Source organism: Dromiciops gliroides, chromosome 1 (genome assembly GCF_019393635.1).
Source record: "Dromiciops gliroides isolate mDroGli1 chromosome 1, mDroGli1.pri, whole genome shotgun sequence".
Lineage (NCBI taxonomy): Eukaryota > Metazoa > Chordata > Mammalia > Microbiotheria > Microbiotheriidae > Dromiciops > Dromiciops gliroides.
Genome location: NC_057861.1, coordinates 743,181,828 through 743,192,286, shown reverse-complemented (window position 1 = coordinate 743,192,286; position 10,459 = coordinate 743,181,828). Strand labels below are relative to the sequence as shown.

The 10,459-nt window shown below is 41.2% G+C and overlaps 1 non-coding gene across 1 annotated transcript; it reads right to left on the bottom strand.

Annotated features, from left to right (window-relative positions):
* Positions 1–3,375: 3,375 nt before the first annotated feature.
* LOC122737569 lies at positions 3,376–3,482 on the bottom strand. The gene has a single exon (XR_006354395.1). It is a non-coding gene; the product is annotated as a U6 spliceosomal RNA (small nuclear RNA).
* Positions 3,483–10,459: the final 6,977 nt, after the last annotated feature.

Genomic DNA, 10,459 nt, shown 5'->3' with positions numbered 1-10,459 from the left:
CAAGAGGATCTGGGTTCAAATACCAACTCAAATATTTTGCAGTTGTGTATCCCCGGGTAAGTCACTTAACCTCAATGAACCTCAGTTTCCTTATCTGCCAAATGAGTGGTCTTGGTGCTCATTTGTCAGTATCTTGGATGGATATGGAAAATGCACAAGGAGCTAGGTCCAGAGCTAAAGAGGGGAGGAACAGCAGGCTAGATTGCCTTTGGGAAATTGCAAAGTTCTCTTAATGGCGCCTAGATTCTGGGTCAGTCAGTCAGTCAATCAGCAAGTGTCACCAATTCTGGAGAAATGAAGTTGAGGGGTCATACAGAGGGCAATGGGGAGATACAAGGCATTTGTGAAGAAGCTGAGACATATTTCAAACAATTATCCTGGAGACCATGGCGACTCCCACATCACAGAAGATAAATGGTCAGAGATGAACAGATAATGTGCAAAAGAGGAAATGTAAATTGTTCATCATCACCTAAAATGAACAACTACCTTCATAACCAAATAAATGTAAATTAAAACAACTTTGAGATGATACTTTATGTCCATCAGATTGGCAAAAATTATTAACTAATAGTAATAATCAAAATTAACCACAAAATTCGATGTTTAGTGGGGTTATGGAGAAATGGGTGATAAGCTGTGGTAGGGCGTGCTGAACCTGAATTTGAATCTTGATGCTGTTGCTTTCTACCCTTAGCCAAGTCACTTCATTTCTCTAGGACTCAATTTCTTCATCTGTAAAATCAGAGGGATGAACTAGCTGATTTCAAACCTTAGATCTATGAGAATGTGATACTCTGGGAACCCTCCATCATTGTTAGTGGAACAGAGATTTCACCTGATATTTTTGGAGATCAGTCAATTCACAGAAAAAGTCATATAATTAATCATACCCTTTGACTCACTAATTCCATTGAGAGTGTACTCTGAAAGTATTTTCCAAAAAACAAAAAAGAGCTCTATGTTCAAAGATTTTTTTCTCAGCATTATATATAATTGCAAAAATATTGGAAATGACCTAAATGTCCAACAAAAGGTTAAATAAATTATAGTACATTAATGTAATGGAATACTATAATGAAATTAAGATGGATGAGTATGAGGAATACAAAGAAATCTGGAAAGACCTTTATGAAATGATGCAAAGCAAAAAAAGCAGACTAAAAGAATGGAGTACACATTAACTCTGATGATACAAGGAACAGTGAAAATGAAAATGAACCAAGAATTCTAATGGGAACTTAGAGGGAATGACTAAAATAATATTGTGATTCTTAATGCATTAAAACTATTTAAATTTGATTTTGTTAATTTATATATTTACTAAGCAGATATAGGTGCTTGCTTTGAGACCTATGTTAAGACCAAAAAAAAAAAATAAACAAGGTAAAAATTATGACGGATAAGTGGTACAAAGGATGTCACTCCAAGAGATCAACGACTGAAAAAAAAAAAAGATGGACCAGTCACAACGGATGGGGTATAACTCATGGATATCCTATGTGCCTTTCATGATGCTTAGAGGAACTGGGGAAGTATCTCAGCACCTCAGGTGGACTGTCTGGGGTAAATTTATGGGAAGACAAGAGTCACACATGCATATGTTGTATTTCTACATCGCTGGAGAACAATCTATGTCAGTGAGATCACAGACTCATTGGAGTAAACTGCCAAAGGAAGGCACTGAATTTGCAAAGAAGTCCCAGTAAGCTTAAGCAGCTTAATCCAGCATGTAAAAAGTTGAATACCAACACAGAAGGCAATGGAGAGGTACACAGTGGGTGTGAAAAGGCTGCAACATTTAAACAATGAGGAACTCCAATGGAGAATAGGAATACAGTATGTCATCAAGGAATTGTATGATAGGAAGAGAACATGGGCTGGTCACATGTGGATGATATGTAGATACCCAGAGTCCCCTACTTGTATCTAACAATGTCAGGAGAAGTCAAGGAAGGCCTCCAGAACATTGGACAGATCCCCCTGTGTTGAACTTTTGGGAGAACATGGAAGAGAGTCACATGAGATGCACAAATGCATTGTTCCAGGCACTCCAAATTGATAAGATCCCAGATCCATTGGGATATTTGAATAATTCCACATAGTAAAAGAAAGACAGGAGTGCAAAGGTACCATTGCCTAGCGGGGGTTTACCTTCTTTGTGCTTATGGCTAGAGAAGGATGTGTCCTGGGCAAAATGCTCAGAGGGGCTAGATTAATTCAAAGAGCACGGTGCTTGGTTCTGTCACTGTTGGTCACATTATTTGTCTCAGAAGCCAGACCACAAAGAATATAATAAATAAATCCCATTTCACCTTAAGCCTAAGGCTTGCTTTAAGATTTGCCTTGTCTCACCTTGGATTGTGTGAAGTCAAGGTAAAGTCTTTGCATTGGGGAAAGAGAAAACTTGTCTACTATAAGAATTCTGAGGAACTGATTTTCGCTTTACCAATATGGAAGCCGCCAAAGCAGATGTTGTCTGATTTAGGGGAGCATTTTTTTCCTGACATTACTAATTCTTTATAAATGACTCAACTGAATTTTCTAGCATACCAATCCACACTGGAATAAGTCTGTGTTAGGTACTTCTTCTATGACACACAGATAGCCAAATATCTCCTGATACATTCTAACCCCTTGTCTATATTATAGCCGATATTTCGTTCTTTCATGCAGCAGATAGACAACGGCTCTGGACAGCACCCAATCACACTAGCTTTGCTGCAAATCTCAAGCTCTCAAAGACCAGTACTGAGAGTTGTTTGTGAAAGCTTGAATGAGAGACTGATGACTTAAGATAAGATAGGCAATCAGCTCCAACTTAGCCACTGCAGACTTCTGGTCTACTTATAAAAGGAGTCATGTCATTTATTTGACAGAGCCCAGGATTTCAGGGAGGTCTGTCAGCAGGAGAAAGGGGGTGGGGAGGGGGGTTGAAACCAAGACCCAGGCACAGGGTTCTCATGTAGCCTGAGGTGTGTGGTTCTCCATTTATTTGGGGCTACACCACTTTTTAAAAAAGGTTAATATCACAACATCTCCAAACATCCATGTAGGCACCGAAAGGAAAAGATCTGCCAGGACTCCACATATTGCAGCAGACACAATGGCTCCTATCTGAGAAAAGGAGTTACACTTCTCACTGAAATTTGTTGCTGGTTGTTGGTTTTCCCTTCTAAGTCAATTACATACCTGCTCTGCCTCTCTGGCCAGAGATATAAGTGCTATCTAAACAGTTAGCCTCAACAGTGAGAATGGGCAGTTTTTCTCCTTAGAGATTTTAGAAATCAGAGATGGGAGAGTCCATTCCTTCCATTTTGTAGATGAAGAAACTGAGGCACAAAGAGGTAGTCAAACAGATTCCAAGTGTTTGAGGTGAGATTTGAATGCTTCATGAAATTGCATGTCATCCTTACGCAGGGGCCATGTTAATCTTCTCTGTGTCATTCCAATTTTAGTATATGTGCTGCCAAAGCAAGCACTTCAGGTGAGATTTGAACCCAGGTCTTTCTGACTCTACATCCAGCCCTGTACTTACTGCTCCACACAATTTGAGAGTTGGAAAGGAATGTAGCTGAGCACTCCCTGGGATATAAACTGGGAGCTCATAATACAGTTCCAGAACTCAAGATTGGTTTCAGAATTATGTTGGCTATGGGAAAGATAGGTTGGAAAGGGGGAAAAGGAGGGAGACAGGTACAGTCAGAAACAAGAATCTAGGAGAGATGTGATGAGGACCTCCTGAAATAGATCAGAGAAAATGAGAACAATCCTTTTAAAAAATTACTATTTATTTCTAATATTCTTTTCTTTTTAAATTTTGAGTTCCAAATTCTCTCCCTCCCTCCCACACCCTTTTCCACCCACCAAGAAGGCAAGCAATATCAATTATACATGTGAAACACTTCCATGTTAGCCATGTTATAGCTTGCCTCTTTTATGTAAGAGCCTCTTCTCCCCGTGCATCCCCCTTTCTTAGTCCTCCATTTTTTGGAGATCATTCCAACATAATCAATTCACACGCATGCCCTCTTTCTATATAGACTCTTTTTCACTGCCCTAGTAATGATAAAATGCTTAGGAGTTACATGTATTTGTCTTCCCATACAGGAATGCAAACAGTTTAACTTTATTGAGTCCCTTATGATTACTTTCATGTTTACCTTTCTATGTTTCTCTTGAATCTTGTAGTAGAATTTCAAATTTTCTATTCAGCTCTGGTCTTTTCATCACAAATGACTGAAAATCTTCTATTTCATTGAATATCTGTTCCTTTCTCCTCCTCCTGCCCCACCACCCCACCCCACAGGATTATACCCAGTTTTGCTGGGTAGTTGACTCTTGGTTATAATCCTTTGCCTTCCAGAATATCATATTCTGACCCCTCTGGTCCTTTAATGTGGAAGCTGTTAAATCTGTGATCCTTACTGTGGCTCCATGATATCTGACTTCTTTCTTTTGGGCTGCTTGAAGTAATTTCTCTTTGACTTGGAAGGTTTGGAATTTGTCTATAATGTTCCTGGGAGTATACATTTTGGAATTTCTTTTAGCAGATAGATTCTTTTAATTTCTATTTTTACTCTCTGGATCTAAAATATCAGGGTAGTTTTCCTCAATAATTTCTTGAAATATGACATCTAGGCTTTTTATTTGATCTTGGTTTTCAAATAGTCCAATGATTCTTAAATTATCTCTCCTCAATCTATTTTCCAGGTCAGTTTTTCAGTGAGATATTTCACATTTTCTTCTATTTTTTTCATTCTTTTGACTTTGCTTTATTGTTTTTGGTGTCACTTACCCAATTCCAATATTTAAGGAATTATTTTCTTCAGTGAGCTTTTTTTTAAACCTCCTTTTCCATTTAGTCAATTCTGCTCTTTAAGGTATTCTTCAGTGAATTTTTGTGCCTCTTTTATCATTTGACCAATTCTGCTTTTGAAGGTGTTATTTTCTTCAGAATTTTGTGTCTTTTGCCATGGTGTTAACTCTCTTTTTATAATTTTTTTGAATCACTTTCACTTCTTTCCCCATTTTTTCCTCCACCACTCTTAATGCTTCCAGAAATTCTTATTGGGTTTGATTCCAATTATCATTTTTCTATGAGGCTTTTTTTGTAGCTGTTTTCACATTGTTGTCTTCTTCTGAGCTTATGTCTTGGTCTTCTTTGCTATCATTGTAGCTTTTTTTGGTTGTTGTTTGCTCATTTTTAGTCTATTTTTTTTTACTTTGAACTTTATACTAACATTGGATCCTGCTCATCTGTGAGTGGGGAGTCACTATTAAAAGCTTCAGACTTTTTCATGTTGCTGATTTCAGAGCTAGTCGTGGGGGGTCTGCAAATTATAGGTGCTTCCAAGGTACTGTAATCATGGGAGAGGTATAGCCACTATTCTCCTGGTATGTGCTCTTATCTTTATCCAGGAAGGGTTCTTGGTCACCTGAAGCCACAAGTACTAGTGATCCTCTTGACTTTGGAACTATTACCAGGGTCCCTGCTCTCTTGTGACTGACCATAAGCACTCCTCTCTGCCCTGGAACTATGACCCAGAACTACATATGGTCAATAGAGTTGCCAATATGTCACAGTTGCACCTAGTGCCAGCAAAAGGTCCCCTCTTTCTGACCTATTGTCAGAGCCCTTTCCCATCTCTGGGCTGAGAGCTCCTGAAGTTGCTGCTGCTGGTGCTAAATGGGATCCAGACAGTCCACCACCTTGGTATCACAGACTTTTCCTGTCAACCTTCTAAGTTTTCTCAGGTCAGAAAAAATGTCTCGTCCTGACATTTTTTGGCTCTACCATTCCAAAATTTGATTTGAGGCATTATTTTAAAGTTTTTTGGAGGGGGATGTTGGGAGAGTTCAGTTGGGTGGTTGTCCCTAATGCACCATCTTAAAGAGGACCATTTTTGAAGGTGGCATCCAATTAGATGTATGAGTTGAGAAAGAAAAAAAAGAGCTGAGTTTGAAGTGTTAAAAGGTAAGGACTGTCATCATTAGAAATAGAGAGTTTTGAGGGAGAGGTAAGATTAATAGGGGAAGTTAGTGAGTTCAGCTTGTTGAGTTCAAGACTTTTGTGGGACATATAGTTGGAGATAACCAGAAGATCAATTGGAGTTCAGAGAAGACATTACAATTGTCTATGTAGATTTTGGAGTCATCTTCATAGAGATGATTTTTTTAATCCATTAGAGTTGATGCAATTAAAGAAAGGGAAGAGAGGCTCGAATGTTCAACTGCTTTTAATCTTAGTCTATTTGTCACTTCCTGGTTTTTCAGTTATTGGTTTGAATGTTGTTTTCATTGTTTTATTTCTTCTCTTGGCCAGTCATATAATCTCAGAGTTGGAAGGGATTACAAAGGCCCTCTAGCACAACCCCCTTCTTTTAGAAATGAGGATACCAAGACCCAAAGAGGTTAAAGTCACAGAGCTATAGAATATTTGAGTTGGAAAAACTCTTAAAGGTCACTGAGTCCAACCCTCTCATGTTGTATGTGAGGAAACTGAATCTCATTGAGAGGCAAAAGTTCCTGGTGCTGACACTACCGTGAGTCCCAGCCTCAAGTCCATATCCTGGAAAGGAATGCAGCATGTGTAAACTCCAAATCTACCAGCTCTGCCCAATACTACAGATTGCTTATTTTAAAGATCTATGAATGCTAGATATTGTTCACTTTATGTTCTAGAGCAAACAAAGGGCACTGATATCCCCTCCAAATATATCAGTCCAGATAAAGCAGATACCCATGTATGTATTGTAATGGTGGTAGGCTACCATCCAGGGAGGGTCCAGCCCTTAGAGCATGCATAGTGGGATCTGGATCTGCCTATCCATGCAGGGACCAGCTGAGTCTGCAGATAGAAGTGTATGATGGAGGTAGAGATGAGGAGATAGCAAAAGGAAGGTCTTATCTTATCCTCATTCAGACATGCACAGGTATCCTATGACTGGCTCCTGTTGGATTATTATGATAAAAAGCCTTTTGACTGACTGTTGAACTGGAACTGAGAGTGCATACAAAGGCTGAATAGACAAGTGCCCCCCCTCTCTTTCTCTCTCTCCTTCTCCTTCACCCAGCAGTTCTTGAGTGAAAAGGGAGAAGAAATGTTAAAAAGCCTCTGGTTGGGGGAGAGACAGTAGCACCTGCCTATTCTCCATATCTGGACACTGTGTGGCTGTAAATACTTGGTGCTCTCTCTGTATTTATTTTCTTCTTGATATTAAGCAAGTATCAGAAACAGAATGGTATAGGTTATAACTGTATGAGCTTTGAAGGTCAGATAAGGCACCAGAGGAACAGCAATTATAGTTCATAGCAAAATCTTCTAGTAGCTTCAGTATTCTGAGAAAAGACCATTGGCCAAGAAATTTGACCAAATCTTCAGCTCAGCGGTAGCCTGATGGCAGTACAGTCTGACTATATCTGCCCTGTGGCAGAGTTGCCTGCCAGGACTCCTCTGTCAGCCACTGTCCAGCAAGAACACAGCTTGCCCGGCATTGTCTAATAGCCACTATCTAAAAGCAGCATGGTTTACCTAGAATCAGCTATCCAGCAACTAAGCAGCCTGCCTGGCCCCATCTGGCAGTCATTGTCCAGTGGTAGAGTAGCCCTTCTAGTCCAGTTTAGAAGTAGCCAAACCTGGTGAGAAACCAGTATAACTTCCAAGTGACTTGCTTGACTGAGTCCAACAACACATTGGTCTGTCCAGCAGAGAAACTGTGTACCTTGAAAACTGTGGAGTAAGTTTTCTGAGCCATCCAGTGGAAATGGCATGCCCTACGAGGAGTCAGCTTGACTGAGGAGAATAACTTGTCCATCACCAATATTATGCCCTAGAGCAAATCTGATGAAGATCCTTCCAAAAAAAAGGCCTAGAGATCCCTCAATTCTGGACTTTCTAAATGCTTTGGTTATGTGTATGTACTATATGTGTGCCTTACAACCATTGTACTTTAAGCTCATGCCTATTCTTACATACTCTCACATATAGATTCTGCATGTATACGTGGGGGAAAGCACCCAGACTATTTGCAAAAGTGTTCCAAAACAAATCACCCTGCTATATTATTTGAGCCTTTCCTAAAGAATTGAGTCCACTGGCTGTTTGTTATGGGAAAGCACACCAGTAGGGGCTCATGGATTAGTATTAAAAGTATTAAAAGGCTAATCACCAACAGGTGATTCTGAAGTAGTAACAGCCACCCTTCTTGGTACTCAGTTTGCTAATGTTATGGGATTTGTGGAGGGGGAGGGGGACAGGGGAAGGGAAGATGGGAAGACCGCTATTCTTTCGTCTAAATAACAAGATTAGATTCCTTGGTGGGAGACCTTTAGGCCACAAAGGGCAATTTTCTTGCTGAAAGGAACCTAGGAGAGGAAAAGAATCCTAGATGTGGAGCTAAAAGGGAACTTAATCCAACCTCTGATGCTGAGGCCCAGAGAGAGTAGACCAGGATTCAAATCCAGAGCTGCTGACTCCAAATCAATGTTCTTTCAATTGCGCCACATTAATCACCTGATCAAACCCTCATTTTATATATGAAAAGCTGACAGTCTCACCGAGGTAAGTGCCTTCCCCCACTAAGGAGCCCTGCTCCCGGGCTCATACAGGCTACATTCAATGGGGGGAGGGGGGAAGCCTGACCTTTGAAAGAGTGGGTCAGACTCTGTTTGTTTTTCTCCCTCACCCCAGAACAGGAAGAAGCACCTGAGCTGAGCCTTGAGGAAGGCTTGGGGACTGCAGGAGGAGAGGAAGTATTCCAAACATGAGGCAAAAGGACTGAGCTGGGAGATAGGCAGTTGTGGTAGACAACAGGAAGCAGGCCAGTTTGCTTAGAACATCAGGGATGTGAGGGAACATGGCCACTGGCGTGGAGAGGATACTGATACTGAAGCCAAGAAGACCTGGGTTCAAATCATGCTTCAGCTTACTTACAAGCTGTATGACCCTGGGCAAAATCTTTGAACCTCAGGAGAATAATAACAGCACCTACCTCTCAGAGCTGTTGTGAGAATGAAGGGATATAAAACATGTAAAGCAAAGCATTTTGGAAACCTTAAAGTGCTATAGTTATAGTGTTATAAAGTGCTAGTTATGGTGCAGTGGATAGAACATGGGGCCTGGAGCCAGGAAGACTCATCTTCCTGAGTTCAAATCTGACCCCAGACACTTACTAGCTGTGTGATCCTGGACAAGTCACTTAACTATTTGCCTCAGTTTCCAATGAGCTGGAGAAAGAAATGGAGACCCACTCCAGTGTCTCTGCCAAGAAAACCCCAAATGGAGTTGGTCACAACTAAAAACAACAACTAAAAAAAAATTTATGAAGAAAGTAAGAGTAAGCCTGGAAAGGTAAGCTAGACCAAGCCATAGCATCTTTGGAGCTGACTGAAGGAAATGCTCCTGTTTTCTCCGCTGACTTGTAAGAAGCCCACAGCTCTGCCCTCCATAGTTACTAACCTCTCTCTCTCACTGTGCCGGTGACCCTTCTCCCATGATGCTTCGAAAGCCTCAGACAGATCACCCAGGCTCCTACAGAAGGGGAGGCCCATGTGGCAAAAGGGTTAATGTGATTGAATCAATCCCTAGCTCTGATGAGAATTCAGCTGCAGTCCGGGTTTCCCCATTCTTCATCCTACCCCTCACCCCTCACCCCCCTGCTCCCGATTGCCCTTCCCAGGTCAACCTCAAGACCTATCCCATCTTTGAATACATACAGTACGATGTTCACTACATCAATTACCCTGACCCCAGGGGCTCTGAAAGCCTCCCTCTCCCCCATTTGCAGTGACAGCTGCCATGCTAATGAATCTACATTGACATTATAATTAAACCATTACACAAAGTGAGTTCTTGGCTGCTAAGGGGGAGGGGGTCACTTGTTAGAGCAACAACAGTTCAATAGGGGCTGATTATACACAATCTACCTAGGAGACCAAGCCCCATAGCTGGACTGCAGCTAGGACCAGGGCCACTAGTCACAGCAATCAAGAAGAGAATAAGGGAGGGAGATATGTGTGCACGAGAGTACATATGTACACATGAGTATTTGGTGGGGGCTGGGGGAGGGTATTGGGAGAAAGGGTGGCAATGGCTCTGGCTCCACTGATCTTTCCTCTGAGGTAAGTTTAGAAATGTCGGCAGGACCCTTGTTCAGGGTATCTTCTGGCAAACAGCATGGAAAATGCAAAGGCAGTATGGGGGGAAAGGCTAAACTGTTCTTTGTCCTAGAGGAGAGAATTATGAGGAGAGAGGCCGCATGGGCAGAATGGGTAGAAAGCCAACTTCAGCAAAAGTAAGACCATGTGTCCAACCCCATCTCTAACACATTCTGGCTGTGGGCAAGTCATTGAACTTCTCAAAACTCCAGGTAACTTGCTAAGAACACGTTGTGGAGGTGTCCATCTACATTAGTGGAAGAAATTTCCTTCCTAGGAGCTCTCTTTACTGATGAAATCA